The sequence below is a fragment of the Sorex fumeus genome, unplaced genomic scaffold, assembly GCF_029834395.1.
Source record: "Sorex fumeus unplaced genomic scaffold, SorFum_2.1 ptg000002l, whole genome shotgun sequence".
Taxonomy (NCBI): Eukaryota; Metazoa; Chordata; class Mammalia; order Eulipotyphla; family Soricidae; genus Sorex; species Sorex fumeus.
Genome location: NW_026606059.1, coordinates 72,799,062 through 72,819,380, shown reverse-complemented (window position 1 = coordinate 72,819,380; position 20,319 = coordinate 72,799,062).

Genomic DNA, 20,319 nt, shown 5'->3' with positions numbered 1-20,319 from the left:
ATTGTTTATCTTTTTCTCCTAATCATTTTCTAACATCTTTAAAACAATTATTTTAGATTATTTGTCAAGGAATTCCTGGATCTCAATACTTTTTCATCAGTGGCTAAAAATGTGCTGTATTCTTTTGGTGGTATTCTGTTTTAATACTTCTTTAAGATTCTAGTAGACCTGTATAGGTTTATGCACATGTATGAAAGCATTTACATTTTCCAGATTTATCCATAGACTTTGGAAAAGAAATGCCTTCCTCTTGTACACACAGGATCATACTTGATCTGGGCCTATAGACTCATGACCCTAAATATTGATGAATAATTCGGCTCTAGGTCTGAGGGACTGTGTTTTCTTATTAACCAAGGATGCTACAGGTTTTATTGTCCAAAAAAAAGGGTGGTTAAAAACAAAAGCAGCTGGTGTTAGTGTGGATGTGAGGAGAAGGGGACTCTCCTTCACTGCTGGTGGAAATGCCGATTGGTTCAGTCCTTCTGGGAAACAATCTGGACGTTTCTCCAAAATATAGAAATTGAGCTCCCATTTGACCCAGCAATACCATTTCTGGAATATAACCTGGAGATGCAAAAAATTACAGTAAAAATGATATCTTCACTTTAGTAGAAATGATATCTGTACTTGTATGTTTATTGCAGCACTATTTGCAATGGCCAGAATCTGGAAAAAGTCCGAGTGCCTGACAACAGATGACTGGTTAAAGAAACTCCAGAACATGTACACAATGGAATACTATGCAGCTGTTAGAAAAGATGAAGTCATAAAATGTGTATACAGGTGGATCAACATGGAGGGTATTATGCTAAGTGAAATGAGTCAGAGAGAGAGAGAGGAACAGACATAGAATGACTGCCCTCACTTGTGTAATATAAAGTTACAGAATGGAAGACTAACACCCAAGAATAGTAGAGATAAGGGCCAGGAGAATCGCTCTATGACTTGGAAGCCAGCCTCACATGCTGGGAGAAAAGGCAACTGGGATAGAGAAGAGACCACCAAGTAAATGATGCTTGGAGAGCTCACTCAGGATGGGAGATGTGTGCTGAAAGTAGACCAAACATAATGACCACTTAGTACCCGTACTTCAAACCCTAACACCCCAAAGGGGAGAGAGAGTAGGAGGGAATGTGTCTGCATAGAGGCGAGGGGAGGAATGAGAGAGTGGCAGGAGGGATACCGGAAACATCAGTGTTGGATAATGGGCACTGGTGGAGGGATGGGTACTCGGTCATTGTATGACTGAAACGTAATCACGAAAGTTTATTAAATCTGTAACTATCTTACACTGATTCATTAAAAAATTAAAAAAAAACCTATGGTTGTTGATGAGCACTATGGGGGAATCTGTGGTGGTTTCAAAGGCTACATTCATTTTTCAGGTTCAGTGATTAGGGATTGGGTTGGCAGTGTTGGTGATGTTGGTGGTGACCAATGGTGTGCACACAGTTGGTTGTGAGAGTCTGCTGCAGTTGCCTCCCCTGACAAAGGCTTGTGGTAGACAAACATGAAGTGGTGGAGGCCAGAAAAAGCAGCCAAGAACTAGGGCCAACTGTGAGTGCATTGTCAAATGCAAGGGCCAAGGCCCTTGGTGTATGCTCTTGTGCTTACGGTCTGTTAGACACACATGGCATTCAGGCTGGTGGGGGGAAGGGTGCAGCTGACATAGACAGTGGCAGGAGACAGCCACATGTGTATCGGATGGCATTTTATACTTACATTGTCAACGATGGCGGATCTGCTCGCTTATGTTGATCCTCGGCTTCTCGGAGAGTAACTGGGGGAGCTGAAATAGAAACACTTGGGTCTCTGGTGTCTGGGACATAAACTGTGGCAGGAATGGCTGAAATCTGTAGGAACTCAGCTGCAGCTCTGGGGATTCTTGCAGAGGCTAAAGCTGCTGGGATCCTCTGCCAAGACCCCTGGGAACTGAGGTCACACCTCCAAGGTGGCTGATACTGGTAGCTCCTCTCTTCTGCCTTATTTGTAACCATATCAGTGTATCTCGACATTACTGGTCGTTAGCTTATGTGAAGTACAGTGAATTCTCTGTTCAGTGACCTGAAGTTGGGGAAGCTGATCATTCACCCTGCTCTCTCTCTCCCAGTACGGGACACTTTCTGTCCAGGGAGAACCTGCTTGATGAATATGGCTAACCAAGGTGGTGGGATGATGCTAGCAGAACAAGTATATTTATTCCTTTTCATTTTGTAAAATTATTCCCTGGATGTTTTGCTTCACTACCTGGCTGAAGTTTTTTTAAGGGGAAATCTTAGTTCTCAAAATATTTGTGTTTGTGGAAAGTCATTTCGGTGTTGATCTTTGTGGGGAGATGGGCTGACGTCTTCTGCTCAGCCAGCTTGATGATGTCACTCCTTAGCATGAACTTTTCATAGTAATGTGAAGCTGTTCCATAAAACAATGTACGAAACATTTTTGCATTTGAAGCCAAAGCTGTTTGCAGAGCCTCTGTCTTACCTGTTTGAAAGAGTCTTTTCTAATTTGGAGGTATGTTGATTTGTACTTCTTAGAATTTTCACTTTGATGAGTTGAGAATTTGGAGTAGCCATGGGCAATTTTTTTTTCTAGCTTACCAGAAGGGATCAGATTCTCTGATGAAATACTGCTTTGATTTATTGGCCTATATAAGTGATTCCTGAAAACGAGAGGGAAAATTTCTGCAGAGAAGAGTTCTTGTCTTTCCCTGTAGTGCCTAATGTATACTTTTGCCATAGGACATGTTACTATACTTCTTAATTTTATATTTTATCTCCAAGTCAACTGATATTAATAAGGTAAGTCATTTGATTACTAAACAGTAACACTCAAATTTGGTTGCAATAGTATGAACTTAGCAAGGTTTAAAAGCAGTTTTATTTTTCATTGAAACTCACATTTTCTTTAAGGCACAGCAGGACCTCCTGGATAACAAATACATTGAAGAAGTTCAGAATGAAAGATTTATGAAATTTCTCAATCCACTAAGAATATGAACCAGACATAAGAATTACCCATTGAGTAATAGTAAATGTCAGTGCTTTTTAAATCTTTTTATTAAAAAAATTGACTTACTTTTCAATTACCAGGGATGCATGTATTTTATTTACAATATAGCTTCAAGACCTTAACTAAGTCACCCAGAATATCTTGCAGTTGCTATGGGGAGTTCTGTTATTTGTCAATGTAGGGTTTCCTATTTGGCAGCCATGTGTATTTATGATGGCATCTGTGTTTGCTGCTTGTTGCATTTGCAGTGGAACTTGTTGAAGAACTTGGCCAGTTGAAGAGGGAGGGGAAAAGAAAGCAAATTAAACTTGACTTCTTGGCAGTGAAGCAGCAGCTTCTTGTTACTTGCACCCATATATTCCAAGAACACCAAATGCAACTGTAGCTGTATGCCATGCTTACTCTACCTATAATGATGTTTGTGTTAGAATAAATCTGTGTGAGGATATTAAAGCCAAAGTTAAAAAAGAAAATAGGTCTTTTCAGTCAGTGTGACACTTCTCAAGTGAAATTTTATTATGAGAAATTAACTTATGGAGAATGATGCTTAGTTCTGTGTTTGGGGTCAGGAAAACTTATCATTATCTTCAGTGCTATTATGTAAACTTTCACTTGTTTTTAAAAGCAAAAAATCTCATTGAAATACTTCAAGGTTTTTTTTTTCTCTCAGCTTGTATGAGAAAGAGAATAAAAAATAAAACCAGGACCAAGGATGTGGCTCAATGGCAAAGCACTGGCCTTGCCTGTAGAAGATTCTGGCTTCAATTCGCATCATTCCATGGTCAGCTGAGTACCACCAGGAGTGATACTGGTACCTGAGCACCAGGCTGGAAATAGTTCCTAAATACTGCCAGGTGTAGCCCCAAAACAAACCAAAAAATGAAAGTATAGAAGAGTAGAAAAATTATGCCTGGGATTTCTTTTAAAAAGCAAATCCTTGTATATGCTTTAGATTAATACACCATTAGTTCAAGCCAAAATTCTAAATCTGTATATACCTAACCACATAAACTTGTGAGAGTTATTGGTTATAAAGATTATCTTCCGGCATTCAAAAATTTTCTTTCTTGTCAATAAGTTACTTTCTTATTATTTCTCCTACTAAATAACCAAGAATTAACTACCTGGAGTCAAAGTGAAGATTTATAGGCTATGGTTATTATGATTAATGTATTTTTTTAACAGTGAAAATTTTGGAGGCAAACTGTGGTTAAATGTCTATCAAATTAACTTAGACACCGCGTATAGCCGATTTTTATAGTGCATGATTGTATTATCTAGTGTCTGGAATCTTCTAAAATGAATCAAATACACTGATAATTTCTGTAAATGTAAAATAGCTCTCCAGGAGTTCTCTGATGAGTTTTAAATTGACAGCTACACCTGGTTTAAGACTATTATGCATTCCTACATCACTGGTGTTCTGAACTTCTTCAGGCATTCCACCTCAGCTGGATATTGATCAGCATAAATATAATTCATTCTTGGGGCCAGAGCGATACTACAGTGGGTAGGGTATTTATTTGCCTTACACACAGCCTACCTGGGTTCAGTCCCCAGCATCCCATATGGTCCCCCAGCACTGCCAGGAGTGATTCCTGAATGCACAGCCAGGAGTAACCCCTGAGCATTGCCATGTGTGACCCAAAAAAGAAAAAAAACAACATAATTTATTCTTAGTTTTAATACTACAATCTCCTGGAATCATGATTATGATTCCCTGAGAACAACTAGTTGAGAAATAGCTAAACAGCAATTGGTTGAGCATAGATTTTTGTGAAATTCTAAAGGAAAAGAGAGAATGTAGAGGGCAAAAAGGAGACTGTTGGTGTAAGGAATTAAAGGCTTGTTCAAATTTGGGCTGTAATTTTAAAAAATAGTAAAGAATAGGACCAAAGTAAGTAATGAACATCAAATAGTTAGTTCCTTTAATACTCATAATAAGCCTCATCTAAGTCAAATAAAACTGGAAGTTTCAGAAAGGTAATTTTCCTTCAGCTATTCAGCAAATGATGGGGCAATGATGAGTCAAAGCAAGGTCTGATAAAACCGATACTTTTCCTTCCTCAGTATCCCATCTCTCTACTTCAGAGAAGAGGGTGATATAATTAAAGCTCATGGAAGAGTTTGAGCAAGAAGGAGCTCTGTATTACATATGGCAGGGAAATTAGCAAGATGAGGACTTGGGAAAGAACTCTGGGATGTCAGAGGTTTTGAAGGGTTTATTCTGGGTCCATAAAGAAGCAAAGCCATATTCTGTGGAGTTAGGGAGACATGTTTATTTCTATTATAGCTCATACTTTATAGTTTTTCCATGGTATCACTGGGATTTGACACAAATTTTTACTTGCCTTAGTCACCAGACAAATGTCTTGAAAGTTCACGATTGATGCTTAGTGTGGGTCCAAAAACTTTTGAAGGCCAAGGAGATAGCTCGAAGAGATGGAGTGCATGCCTTGCATGTGTGAAGCCTCAGATTTGATCCCCAGCACCACATGGCACCATGAGTACTGTACTGGAAGTACTGTACTGGCCCCAGCATCGCCAGGTCTGATGGTGTCATAGTATCATACCGTGGGCAGAGTTATCATTGGAAGTGGTTCTGATATACCTGCACGCTCTCTCTTTCTCTCTCTCTTTATCTCTCTCTCTCTCTCTCTCTCTCTCACACACACACACACACACACTCATACACACACACATACACACATGATCAAATTATGATGGATGTCAAGATCCAGAGGGTGTCAAAATTCTTCAGAACAATCCCCAGAAGGGTTGATGGTAGGATGATGGCAGTTCATGAAGACAGAACATAAAATTAATTGATACACAGCAAAGATAGGTGTTACATAAATAATTGAGATCTGCCTGCAGAGGCTAGGAGGAAATTGTGCGTCCCTGTATTCCCTAACTCTGACTTTTCCTCTTGCAGCTGCTTGGAGTAATGCCATGGAGAAGCACAATTTTAGATTAAGTGGAGTCATAGAAATTTTAGCTTCTATTTAATTGATGACAACTTACAATTTAAATTGTAATATGAAAATATACCAGTAATGACTTTTGGGGATTTTGGTGGGGGTTTAGGGCCACACCTGGCAAATGTTAGGGGTTACTTCTGACACTGCACTCAGTCATTACTCCTGCCAGTGCTCGAGGGACCATATCAGATGCCAAGATGCCAGGGATCAAACCCAGGTAGGCTATATGCATGAAAAAGTTATCTTTTATTCAATCATTCGCATCACTTTATTGATGATACAAAGTTATATAAGAGATAAACAAGGTTTAGTTTGTACTCTGTAAAATTTTCAAACTACTTATAAGTGCTATGGACATAAATTCTCAATGTTTTAGACTTATTAGCATTAAGAACAATTTTCTTAGAGGAGCTTCAGATCGACACAGGGAGGATGTGTGGAGATAACTGGACTCTTGCATAGCACTCACCAGAATAGTATCTCTACTAGGAGATAAAGTTGTCTTGAAGCCACCTCATAATTCTCATATTGTCATATAATTCTTAGGATTTAATCTAGCTTTTGTGAGAATAAAGAATATTTTTAAGTTTTTAAGTACTTACTGCTAGAGCGGGCCCAGTAACGTCTCCATTGGAGACTTTGTTGTTACTGTGTCTGGCATATTGAATACTCTCGGTAGCTTGCCGGGCTCTCCGAGAGGGGTGGAGGAATCGAACTCGGGTCGGCCATGTTGGCTGCGTGCAAGGCAGACACCCTACCCGCTGTGCTACCGCTCGGAATTTGGTCAAAAGTACAGTGTCATAGTCATCATTATAATATCACAGAGTAGGTAAGGTAAGGTAAAGGCCCTCCCGTTGATCGTCGATTTGCTCGAGCGGGCCCAGTAACGTCTCCATTGGAGACTTTGTTGTTACTGTGTCTGGCATATCGAATACTCTCGGTAGCTTGCCGGGCTCTCCGAGAGGGGCGGAGGAATCAAACTCGGGTCGGCCATGTTGGCCGCGTGTAAGGCGAACGCCCTACCCGCTGTGCTATCGCTCCAGCCCTGATCACAGAGTAATTTTAGTCAAAACACTCTTTAACCATTTCTTTCTCTTTCTGCCACCCTGGCTCACAACAACCACTCATTTTTAAAAATTAGAGCTACAGCGTTACGCAGTTTGTATTGCTTGCTTAGTCTAGTATGTTTTATCACAATCTCAAAATTAGAATCACAAATAAAAATATTTGGATAGTTTATATTTAAGTGGCTTGTAAATGTTTATTAATGGCCTGACTGAAAAGAGACATGGACAAGCATCTTGTTCATGTATTATTGAAATTAAAGTAGTTACTGAAGTTCTGAGTATGGGGATCAGTTCTGCTTGGTGTTTAGAATTAAAATAATACTTTTGATAATTTTATTTATAAGAGTCAAAGGGGATGCAGATCTCACTGGGCTTTCAGCTTTATACTAGGCAACAGATTATTTTTTAATTGAAATAGAGTACCATTTCTTCTGTATTGAATGCCATGTTAATCATAGAAAACAAAGCATCTCTTTTCAATTGTAGATATTCTGTGTAAAAAATTCTAACATTCTATTTTTGGGTAATGTTAGAATTTTAGTTGTATACCTGAGCCCAGGACTTAATCCTGGTTCTGTGCTGAGGGATCACATCTAGAAGTGCTTGGGTAATCAGATGCATTGCTGTGGTTGAAACCCAGGTCAGCAGCTTGCAAGGTGAACACCTTACTTGCTCTATCTCTCTGCCCTAATACTCAATTTTTATGGCAATAGGAAAATGCCAGTTTAGAAAGGTATGTAAAATGTTTTGAAATATTGATTTAGTGCCATGAAAATATATATTAAAAGCAGTGTCTTATATATTGGCATTGTCATGTACCCAGATTTATAGAATGGAAACTTAAATTATTTTGGAACTTTCAAACGTAACTGTATCTATAACATTAAAAAGAGGTGACACAATTAAAGAAAAGGGGGTCAGAGAGAGAGAGAATAGCAGGTAGTGATCTTGCATGAGACTGACAAGGGCTCAATTTCTAGCATTCCATAAGGTCTCCTGAGCATGGCCAGAAGGTGATCCTGAAAACAGCCAGGGATGGCCTAAGCCCCTCTTCCCCCCTTCAAAAACGGGGGGGAAAACCTGATTTGTGGCACAAATGTAAATGATGACATATGTTACCAAATTATATTTTCACTTAATTTTAGGGAGTGGCAACCCTCAAAACATTGCTGTATCTCAGTGTAAGTTAAGGCATACGGGCAGTAAGGAAATGAGTAAGATGAGTAGCATTGTAGCAAAGCCTTGAAATGGAATACCATTTGGGAAAAAAGCAAACTGGTTTTATGCCATGGCAGAGAAAAAATTAGAAACACAAATGTTCCATCAGAGCCTGTTTTTGAAAATGAAAAAAAAAATGATCAAAATCATTACCATTTAAATGCTGTACTTAATAGATCTTCATTTCTGAAGAGCATGTGCAAACTGTGATCCAGATATTTTTAGAATTGGAGTATGAGATGTTGCTTTCTTTCCATTTGAAGTGTCTTCTTTTATCCCTTTGTATGTCTGCTATAAGATACTTTCTTGCATTAAAAAATGCAGGTAGAACTATCTAAAGCAAAAAATTGTGCCAAAGGGAATCTGAAAGAGATCAATACTTTTATGACCTGTATTGTAACATTCTAATTAAAAAATGTTGATCTTTTTTATATAAGCCAAAAAGCTTCACATATTCTTTCAAAAGTAGCAGGGCAGGGCTAGAGAGATGGTTCAGTGAGTGGGTCAGGCATGTCTCTTGCACAAAAATTACTCAGGGGGTGAGAGGGAGGCTGAGTGGTAGTACAGAGGGTAGAGTGTTTTCCTTGTACCTGGATGAACTGGCTTCTATCCCCAGCATCCCATACTGTCCCCCAAGCACCACCAGGAGTAATTCCTGAGTGAAGAACCAGTAATCCCTGAGCATCGCTAGGTGTGACCCAAAAAGAAAAAAAGAATGACCCGGGTCCAATCCCCAACGCCACATTTGGTCCTGGAACCTACCAGAAGGGATCCTAGAGAACAGAGCCAGAAGGAAAACCACTTGACCAATAAACATTCGAACAAAAAAGGGAAGAACGCCTTTAGGTCAGAACTGAAGAATACACAAAATAAAATGTAAAATTATGAGCAACCTCCCTTTCCCCTATTGCAAATATGAAATAGGTTACTTTGTAACATGTTCTACTCCTTATAGAAAAATATTTAAACCATAAGGGACCATCTTTAAGTAAATGCAATTCCCTATGAATGAATATATTAGCAGGAAAGTAATTGGATGGTTTCCCCAAGTCTTTGAAAGTGAAGTAAGAGACTTGAACTTCTGGTGTAAACTGGAGCCAGTTCACTCCTGTCTTACCAAGTATTTCAATTGTCCCTGATTATTTTCCTCTTTGGAAATCTCTAAACATATCTTTGCTTTGCTGTGGTGTTCGCTGGATTTTTAGAATTATTCTGTTTCTCTTTAATCAACTGAAGACATGACAAACCCAGTTGCTTATTTGACTTGAGTCAGTCACTAGTTCTTACATTTTTTAAACTTAGCTAAGAGTTCTGTTCGCCTGCCATTTGCTTGCATTGGCAGTTTTGCGCCCGGTATGATTTAGTCAGAAGGACGTTTGACATTGTGGCTGATTCAGATTGCATGAAATAAGATAGTAGACTGTTGGAAGCCAATTCAGGCCACACAAATGTAAGGCTCAAGGGCTGAAACTATATGGTGTATATAGTTGTTTCCAAAGTCTCCAAACAGGAATCTGCCTTAGTGCATTAGACTGGGTGTGGTCAAAAAATGACCAGAACTTTTTGAATTCCCTAGCTTTACCTCTCCTTCCGGAATACACTAAAATAATTTCCTTTAGCACAGAAGCAAGTAACTAGGTCTTAATTTATTTTTCTGAAGATTAGATAAAAGGGCAAACTTGAATGAAAAGGTTATTTATGCATCAACTCAGTTTGTGCTAAGGATAAAGCACATGAGAACTACACTGTTCAAATCTGGTTAATGTAGCTCTATGGTGATCAGGATAACAGTATATAATTATGTTCATACTTAATAAACATTGGAATATACTAAATCAATGAATCTGTGAGTAGAGGTTGAGTTTTCTTTTAAATGTATTTGCTTCATTTCTTTAATTCTTAGGAATGTGCTTTTTTATGTAATTCTAACTTTACTTAATGTTAAGTAACACAGTTAAGACAAGATAACTCAGGCTTATGTTGATTGAACTTAAAAGTGATTTTCTAACTACACACTATTTTATTTATCCCAAGTATGAGTTATTAGACATATGCATTACCTAGCTAGATTAAGAACAAACCACATTTTATTACATCAAATTTTGGGTTAGAGAGATGAACTATTTATTTTCTTGTCTCTCAATTTGTCCAGACTCTTATCTGAATATAGGGTGTTTTATTTGATGTTTGAACTAGTAACCTAAAGCTGAGGACATCTGTCCAGATTTATTGTACACACACAAAAAATGTGTTTCCTGCACACCCACACTGATCTGTTTTAACATTTACGGTGACTTGTTGATGATTTTGGTACATGAAGTTACATGTTTTACTTTTACTTTCATGTGGCATCGTCTCAGTTTCTCTTTTTCTGATTTTAATTGCTTTCCAGCCCAGCTGCTTTGCTTCTAATCTTTAGCCTACTCTTAGTTTCCTTTATTAAATAATAATCATCAGAAACAATCACCTTTGAACGTACATATACATATTAATGATCATCTGCTATTATGAGTAAACCCATAATTTAATTTCAAATAAATCTTATTGTGATAGGTTTAAATTGTTATTAAAACTGCTTTCTTGGGGTATACAACACTAGTTATCAAAAATTATCACTCTTCCATCAACATCGAATACTGACACAGGAAATTAATAAGAGCATTGTATACTTCAGTGCTCCCTGGCAAGTCTTTTGTTCTATACTCTATATGGAACCTTAGGTTTAGTAGAAACTAGTATCTGTCTATATTCCCCTGAAGCCTTAGGTAATGTGCCTCTAAACATGGATTACCACAGTAGTCACAAAGGCTTGGTTTATTTTTTTTTATTGACTAATAAGTTCACCTTTCATTGTGGCAACGAAGCATAGCAAACCTTATTGACTAAGTCTACCTTTCCTTGTGGCAAAGAAGCATTGGCAGATAAAGCAGAGCTCTAGGTAGCAGAGCGGGTTGGAACAGAAGGCCGTGGAGGAAGCAAGAAAGTGGAATTTAACACTAAAGGAAGATGGACATCTGTGTACCTATTTTTGAATATCAGTCACACTAAACTATCCTTTGAGCAGACATGAAAATACTGGATAAAACATGTATATATGTACATAATATGTATACTGATAAGTCGCACAAAAGCCAACTTGAAACTAAAACTGAAGTAAGAACCATAAAAGATAAGTGTCAAACCTAATTTCTGCTCTCAGGATTTCTGCTGAATTCTGAAATATCAAGTTTCTATTTTGACAGCTTCTTGGGAAGTGGGGGTCACTTGTTAAAACTCTGGATCCACCCATGGTAGGATGTAAACGTAATGGAACTAAACATAAAACATAAAACCCTTACATAAAACAGATGGGACGGGTGAGACAATTACAAGAACACCCAGAAAATTTGCCTGCATTGAAACTAATGTTAAGAGAAGAAGATGGAAAAACTTCCTTAAGACTATGCAAGGATAAGCTGACCCTCACTGTGTTTGAAAATACCTCATGTGGGGAATTTAGCTGAGAATATTCTCAGTCGGCGGTACTCCGAATGACTGGCAGGAACAAATGAAAATCAGTTGGACGAATTCAACTTCAGTCTAGGCATCAACCACAGTCCAAGGATAGAATGCCAAGGAAAATGAACCTACATGATAGAATTACTCAGAATTATTGAAAGACACTAATCCTCAGATCAGGAAAACCAAATAAATTCCAAGATAAAATTAGGAATTTCTCTTCATCAAAAACCACGGCTTTGGTAGTAGTGAGGTGAGGTGACTGTATACTAAATCTCTGATTATCAGTGCTAATATAAACATGTAACCTAAAGTATAATCATTTTTTTAAATTAAAAAATCATATTTATAATATATAGCATAGGATATAATCTATAAAACTAATAAGGGATTAATATTCTCCACAATACATTAAAATAAAATGAGTATTTTTTATTTGCAAATAAAATAATAGTGTAAAATTTGCCTACTGTTATGAACCAATTTTTGCTTAGATACATCAGTATCCACATTGATCTCCAAGTCTTATTCTATACTGTCTTCTAAATCATTTCTTTTTTTTTTCTTTTTTAGTCAGGGGTTACTCCTAGCTCTAGACTCAGTAATCACTTATGGCAGTGCTCAGGGGACCATATGGATCGACTGTGTGCAAGGCAAATGCTCTATCCACTGTGCTATCACTCCAGTCCCTAAATTGTTCCTTTTCTTTCTGACTCCACTAATGGTATATTTATTCAAATACTCATTATATTTCCTTTAATCTCAGATAAAGATTTTTATCTTGTGTTCCTCTCACCTGTCTTTAATCATTGTTTTTCATAATGCCAAAACCTTTTTAGTACTCTTAGTACATGTCTGTTATTCTACTAGTTATTCACATGGTATATAAATCGTTACTGTTTACATAGTTAGAAAGTTTTAAGTTCCTTTGTTTATTCATTATTTGTATATTCTGACACCAGCGGGTAACACCAATGACTCACACTGGAATGTGGTTTAATTAGCACAAATTGTAGCACTGGCATCAGCATATTAACTTATGTCCATCTAACGTTATTTACATTATTTTTATTTATTTATGTAGTGCCAGGGATTGAACCCAGCCCTCACACATGCCAAGCAAGCACACCATTATTAAGGTTCATAGCCAGCTCCTATTTGCTTAACTTATGTTTCGTTGAGTTCTGGTTTGGTTTTGGTTTGGGGGCCACACCTCGCAGTGTTCAGAGCTTACTCTTGGCTCTGTGAGTGGATCACTCTTGGCTAGATTTGGGAGACTACATCAGGTGCCAGGGATCAAATTTGGGTAGGCTGAATGCAAAGCAATCTACTACTATCTCTCCGGCCTTTTTCTTTTTACCTTTTGCCATTAAATTGATTTTCAAGTTACTGATATTTTTGCTACTCATGTAGCAAAATTTTAAAAATAATCTTTTACATTTTTGTTTTATTTATTTAACTTGCTCTCATACAGCACATATCAGTCAAGTCATGTGTTTGGTTTTTTCTGTCTTATTTCACTTAAAACCCAGGTCCTTTGGTGTTACAGATGTCAAGGTTTTGTTCTTGTAGTGAAATAACATTCCATTGTGTGTGTGTGTGTGTGTGTACGTGTGTGTGTGCGTGCATGTGCGTGTGATCTATCTTTATCACATCTTCTTTATCCATTCATTCGTGGGCATTTACGTTGTTTCCAGTTCTTGACTACTATTACGTTTATGTTTTTACCAAGATTGTATTCTGATTTTTCAGTTTTAAGCATTATTTGGAGACATTTTATTATGGATAATGAGTATTTAGCTCTCCTTCTCTATCCTACCACATATAAACATCATCCCCAAACCGTCGTATTATGAATGTAGTTAACACTGTAATTTTGAACATGGCAGTATTTTGTAATTTACAAAATTTTGACTATGTAAATGATACTGCAGCTGCTCAAAATATTAAATTGCTTTTGCTTTCCTGGACATCTCATGTTCCTCACTTGTTCTTTTATTTTCTTAGTTGTTATGTAATTATTACTCAATCAAATAGAAATGCTTCCTAATTGCCCAATTCTCATTTCAAGACATTAAGATACATCACACATTCTGTGAATTCAATCACTGAAAACTGTAAATTTTTCTTGAAATGTAAATTTCTTGAAATGTAAATTCCATCATAGTATCTTTCCTATGGTAAGGTTATCAATACATGTTTATTAATAGATTAACAGCAGTGCTACTCAATAAACTACAGAAACATATTTGTGCTGGTGGCAGGAGAGATAGTACAGTAGTTAGGGTGCTTGCCTTGCACACAGCCAACTTGGGTTCTATCCCCAATACTTCATACGGTTCCACAAACCCCTGAGCACAGAGCCAGGAATAAGCCCTTAGCACAACCATGTGTGACCCCCAAAACTAACCTCCAAAATTCTGTAATCTACTTACGTTGAGAATAATTGAAGTTGTTTGGGTCATTTCAGACTTTGTGCAATTTGGAGAAACTTCTATTTCTTAATATGCAGTGTAGGAATAAAAATTCCTACTTCTAAATTTGCTACCATGATTAACCATAAAATAAGCACCAGGTGCCAATACAGCAGTTAGAGTAGCACTCAAGTTTGGTTTCTGCACTCAAAGTTGGTTTCTGGCACCACAAGGACCCCCAAGTACTTTGGGGTGTAAACCTGGAGATTCTTGAACACTGCTAGGAGGCCCCAATACTTCATGGAGACCTGAGCACCCCTGGCACCACAAGACCAGAGCAGCATCTCATCCTGGAGCTTTTGCATTGAGCCCCATTGGTTTGTTTAGTTGAGTTTCACTGGTGGAACTCCTGGGTCATTCCCAGTATCTCTTGGGAGCCTCCTGTCCCTTCAGCAAAGATTAACCATAAAGTAGTTGCAATCACTTTACATATGAATATATAAATTTTCAAATGTACATATGAATCACTGAATGGTAGGTGATACTGATTTAAACTAACGGTTGAATGCTGCTACTACTACTAACGATTACTACCGATGTATCCACTTGGGTTCTCATCATGAATTTCCTTGAGGGTTTCCAGAGACTTCTCATCAAAAGAAAGAGGCAAAGAAATATTTTCACTCTTTCAGAAAGGTTTCAAAACCTTTCATGAGAATCCCCTTGGCTATTTTTCTTGGCCTACTATTTGAAGAGTTAGGATGCCTTTCTTCTCTGAATATTCTGCCTGGAGACAACTTATGTCCTCCCTCATTAATTTCAGTAATTCTTCACATTGTCATAGCTTCAAGACTTAATCATTTATCACATGCTTGGATTTCTTTACAATTTCATATGTATTATGTTCAATCAAGAATTCATTTTTTGAAGACTAATGAAAATAACTGCTTTCTGTATTGTTCACGTTTTCTATGATCTGAATATAAAAAGAATCGTTAATCTTGGTTTAAACTTTAGGTTGTCACCATGAGTTACAGATGTGTACATTATTATTTATATGTCTATATTAATTAGTCTATGTATTTGGTAAATAAATGGGGGCCGGGAACTTAATCTCTCAGTAGTGCCTGAAATTTCTGGGAAATTTACAGACTTGATTTTTAAATGTTCCTTAGTGGATTGTGTGATTTTCCACTCATTTGCTTTATATATTCTCAAAATGTTTTATCCAAGAAGTCTTTTTAGAAATTACACTTTGTGTTGGCTTTGAAAATAATGTACTATAAAAGTGGGTTGACTTGGGGATGCCACAAAAGTACCCTTCAGCTAGCAAAGAAAAATCTTCAATATTAGAGAGGTGCCAACTCAACAATTCCTAATGAGATTGTTCTTCCTGCTAATTGTGCCTGACATAGAGGGAATACTGATGGATTGTTTGGCATTTGTATTTCCCTAACATCTACAGAGGCATTTGAGGTTGTCTGATTAAAGATGTCTTTATTACATTAGACTTTTTGGAAGTCTTAAGTAAAAGCATCAGTGTATGTAGAGCCAAGCTAAACATCTCTCTTTCCTAGTTGAGCTATTTTTTCTTTTGTCTAAACTTAAGATAGTATTTAAGAAACTATGAGAATGTTATTTCTAATTTATCAAACATTAGCACGTAGTTTTAAACTTCAACATTTTTTAAGTGTGGATCTATTTTTGAGTTTTGATAACTATGGAAATAATGTATCACCAGAAATTTTTATCATATTAGAATAGTTTGTTTTTGAACTGTTAATTATACTACTAGCCAAGGTAAGAATTCTGTTAAAGTGGTAATTTTATGAAAACATTTAGAAGAAATTGTAGATCATAATTCTGTCCTTAGACTATGGTTATAATCATTGAATGTACCAAAGGAGATGTTTTACTCACATCTTAAATTCAAGTTACTCCATTCAGATGGATTATTTTCTCCCTTATTCCTTTGTCTCCTTTCTTAGATAAGTCATTTCCTCTCCCTTTATTTACCAAAATATAAACCATGGCCCCTTTCTTCACTGCCTGCTCATTGAAATTTGTGGCTCTCCCTCTAAATAACTCTGGAATCAATCTTCACTTGTTTCCTTGATTCATACCTTTTCTAATCATTTGCATTGCACCATTCAATGGTCTTTCAATCTCTTTGGCCCGAGGCATTTGAGAAATATTTCATAATTTTGCATTTCTTGTGGAATAGGACTACAGGAAATATATGTACACGTAGGTACTAACATACCCCATATCTGAGGTTCAAGGAATCCATTCTTCCAAATTCAGGGCTATATACTAGAGTGCCTGGTTTAGCAGAGGAAACTAACACATGGATTAATGGAATATAATTGAGAACACAGACATAAATTCACATATACTTGGCACTTAACTTTTGACCAAAAAGCTAAGAGAAAAAAACTAGATCATCATCTCATACAATCACAAAAGAATTAAATATAGATTAGATTTGGAATTGATCAGACTAAAAGTCATAAAATATATGAGTAAAGTATAGGAAAAACACATAATGTTATCTTCTTTACTGTTATTTTCAGGGACTTGATTATAACAGCAAGGAAGTCATAGTAAAAGTATACAACTAGGGCTGCGTCTAATTAAAAACTTTATGCGCAGCAAGAAAAAATATCAGTAAAATGAAAATATGTACTAAAGAATTGAAAAAAAAGTTTCACATCATAAATTCAACAAAGGGTTAATATTCAAGGTAGATAGATTACTTGTACAATGACTCAAAAATAACAAAAGCAACAAACTGGATTTTTTAAAATGTGCAGAAGAAAATTCTCCAAATAAGAGAAGTTGGCCAACAGGAACATGAAAAAAAATACTCTATCACTTTCATCAGGAATTTTAGAAAAATATTTTGATGTGATATCATCACTCCTATGAGAATGGCTTAAATCACAAAGACCAGAAAGAATATTTGTTGGCAAGATTGTGAATAAAGGATCTCTGAATTTTTTTGCTGGGAACTTAAACTGACCTATTCTCCTTTGTAAATTGTTATGCAGTTCTATTACAAATATGTGAAAATATGCATATCATACAATCAAATCATTCCTTTCCTAGATATCTAAAAAACCCAAATGTCCAGAGCAATAGTACATTGGGTGGCAGGCCTACACATGGTCAACAGAGTTTGATCCCTGGCACCATATGTGGTACCCTGAGCCTGCTAGGGGTTATCTTTGAGCACAAAGCCAGGAGTAAACTTAGACCAAAGTAAAACCAGATACAAAACCCACAAAAACACTACTTTGAAGAGATCTGTGCACTTCTGTGCTTATGAAAGCACAGTTTAAAATAATCTATGAAAATAAGCCAAATGCCCAAATACAGATGAGTGGGTAAAGGAGATGTGGCATGCAGAAACATATACGATGGAATACCACTCAGCAATGAGAAAAGATGAAATCTTGCCTCTTGGGTAATTTGGATGGAGCTGGAGAGTGTAATGCAAAATAGTTCAGAAAAAGTAAGGGAAATGCTATTTCATCTCATTCTAGAATCTAGCAATTTAGGCTGTACCACTGCCAAGTAAGCACAATCAATACAGCTAACAGCAAGCCCTGCAACTAAAATATGTTCAATCACCATGACCAGGGTGAGTGAGCCCTGTGTGTGAGACACAGCAAACACTTCGACCCCATAGCCAGTATGCACATGAGCTCTGCAGCAAATGGAGTATAATACCTGGGTATACAACTCCCGGGATGCCACAGTGCTTGGGGTAGGGAGGGAAACTCAACCCACCCACCTCCAAGGGGCTCGGGTGAGGACAGTCAGGCACGGGGGCAGGAGACTCTGTGCTGTTCTCTTCCAGGAGCTGGGTTTTATACTCTCTGGGTCTTGACCGTTGATGGGATAACACGGCCGGGGGCAGTTGGTGGGTGTAACACCTACCTACTGGAAAATGGGGGATCCCCCGCCCTGAGTAGAGCTCCGGCAGCCGAAGACCTTCAGAACCAGCCACAGCCATGCTTAAGAACACTCTCCACATGTTTGGACGAGCCTCACGCATGAAGGAACCGGCAGAGGAACCCAGGCATGTGGGACCCGGGGCTGAGATCTCCAAGCCTGCCTGGATTGGGATTGGGCCTCCTCCACCCAGATCCCCCATCTTCCAGTAGGTAGGCGTTACACCCACTAACTGATCCCGGCACCCATGTTATCCCATCAATGGCCAAGACCCAGAGACTATAAAACCCAGCTCCTGGAAGCGTGTGGCTGCATTCGGCCATGCGACCTCTTATTATTTAGTTCTTTCTCTTGGAGAACCCGGCAGGCTACTGAGAGTATACTGCCTGCACAGCAGAGTCTGGCAAACTCCCCGTGGTGTATTTGATATGCCAAAACCCAGTAACAATGATGGGTCTCATCCCCCTGACCCTGAAAGAGCCTCGAATGTGGCACTTTCTAAAATCTCAAGGCTAGGACGAAGGAGACGTTACTGTGCCTGTTCGAGGAAATCGATGAACAATGGGATAACAGTGATACAGTGAATAATTATAAGAAAATATTTCAAATAATTCTTTCCAAGTCATTACATAAATATTAATCCTCAAATACTTGCTGATAATTCGTTGTGTTCCAAGAACCAAATAAGCTTAATAATACACTAGCTCTCTTTTAAAATGAGAACTCAGGCACAGATCATTTTAAGAAGCTGAGCAAGGTAACAAGGTAGAAAAAGGTAAAGGAAGGAATAGAATCATCATTGTTGAAATTTACTACCTGGCTGGAAGGATAAGACTCCCTATATGAAAGATGGGAAAACAGTTTAATTTAACCTAGGACTATATTGTAGAGACTAAAGTTGAGCACAATATCCAGAGAGTTTAATGGGGGTTTTAGCAATTTGGCTTCAAGTAGTTTAGGCTTGAACTGGTTATGAAAATCAAAATTAATTTCTATAGGCAGAGTGGACTGAAAATGTTAATCTACTCACGAAAGAATCATCAGAACAAAGGAGTGCAGGAAGGGCAAAAGCAAAATGTAAGTTCAGGATATTTTCAAAGTGACAAAACATTGAGCTTGTTGCTCTCAGACCAAAGTTATTATTTATTTTGACAATAAATAAGATTTGTTGGGAAATAACAGATCAGAAGAGATAGCAGATTGAATTAAGTATATTAATGGTGTTAATCAGATGCATTCTCCCAAATCCCAGACCACCAACCTTCTCAATAATCTCTGGAGGAGCAGCCTCTTGATTCCAGAGAAGGGGAATCAGTTCGAGATCTCAACCATATTCAGTTCCGTAATTCAGTCTGCTAGGTGGGTACTGTCTAGCTCCCTGATTCTATGTAAATAGAATTCTGTGTATTAATTTTCACAAACATGACTCTATGCCTTCAAGCTTAGTAACCCATCTGTATGCCCCATTGTTGATCAGACTTAGTAGTTCAGTACTGTGCTCCATTTGCAACCACATGGACCAATAGATTTTTTAAAAGAATTTTAATTGAATCTAACCAGGCCCGACCCTGCTTAGCTTCCGAGATCAGACAAGATCAGGCGCGTTCAGGGGCTGGAGCGATAGCACAGCAGTAGGGCGTTTGCCTTGCACGCAGCCAACATGGGCAACCCGAGTTCGATTCCTCTGCCCCTCTTGGAGAACCCGGCAAGCTACCGAGAGTATCTCGCCCACACGGCAGAGCCTGGCAAGCCACCCGTGATGTATTTGATATGCCAAACACAGTAACAACAAAGTCTCCAATGGAGACATTACTGGGCCCGCTCAAGCAAATCGATGAAGAACGGGAGGGCCTTAATTGAATCACTGTGAGATACACAATTACAAAGTTGTTCATAGTTGAGTTTCAGTCTACAATGTTTGAATACCCATTCCTTCATCGTGTACACTTTCCACCACCAATATGCCCAGTTTCCCTCCCACCACTTCCTGCTTCCAGAGCCCCCCAACCTGTCTCTATGGCTGCCACTTTTTCCCCTCTCTCTCTTTCTCGCTCTGTTTTTCCTTTTGAGCATTATGATTTTCAATACCGGTGCTGAAAGATGATCATGTTTGTCCCTTCACCTACTTTCAGTTGGTCCAATAGATTTTTATTGTGTCAGTCTCTTTCAGAT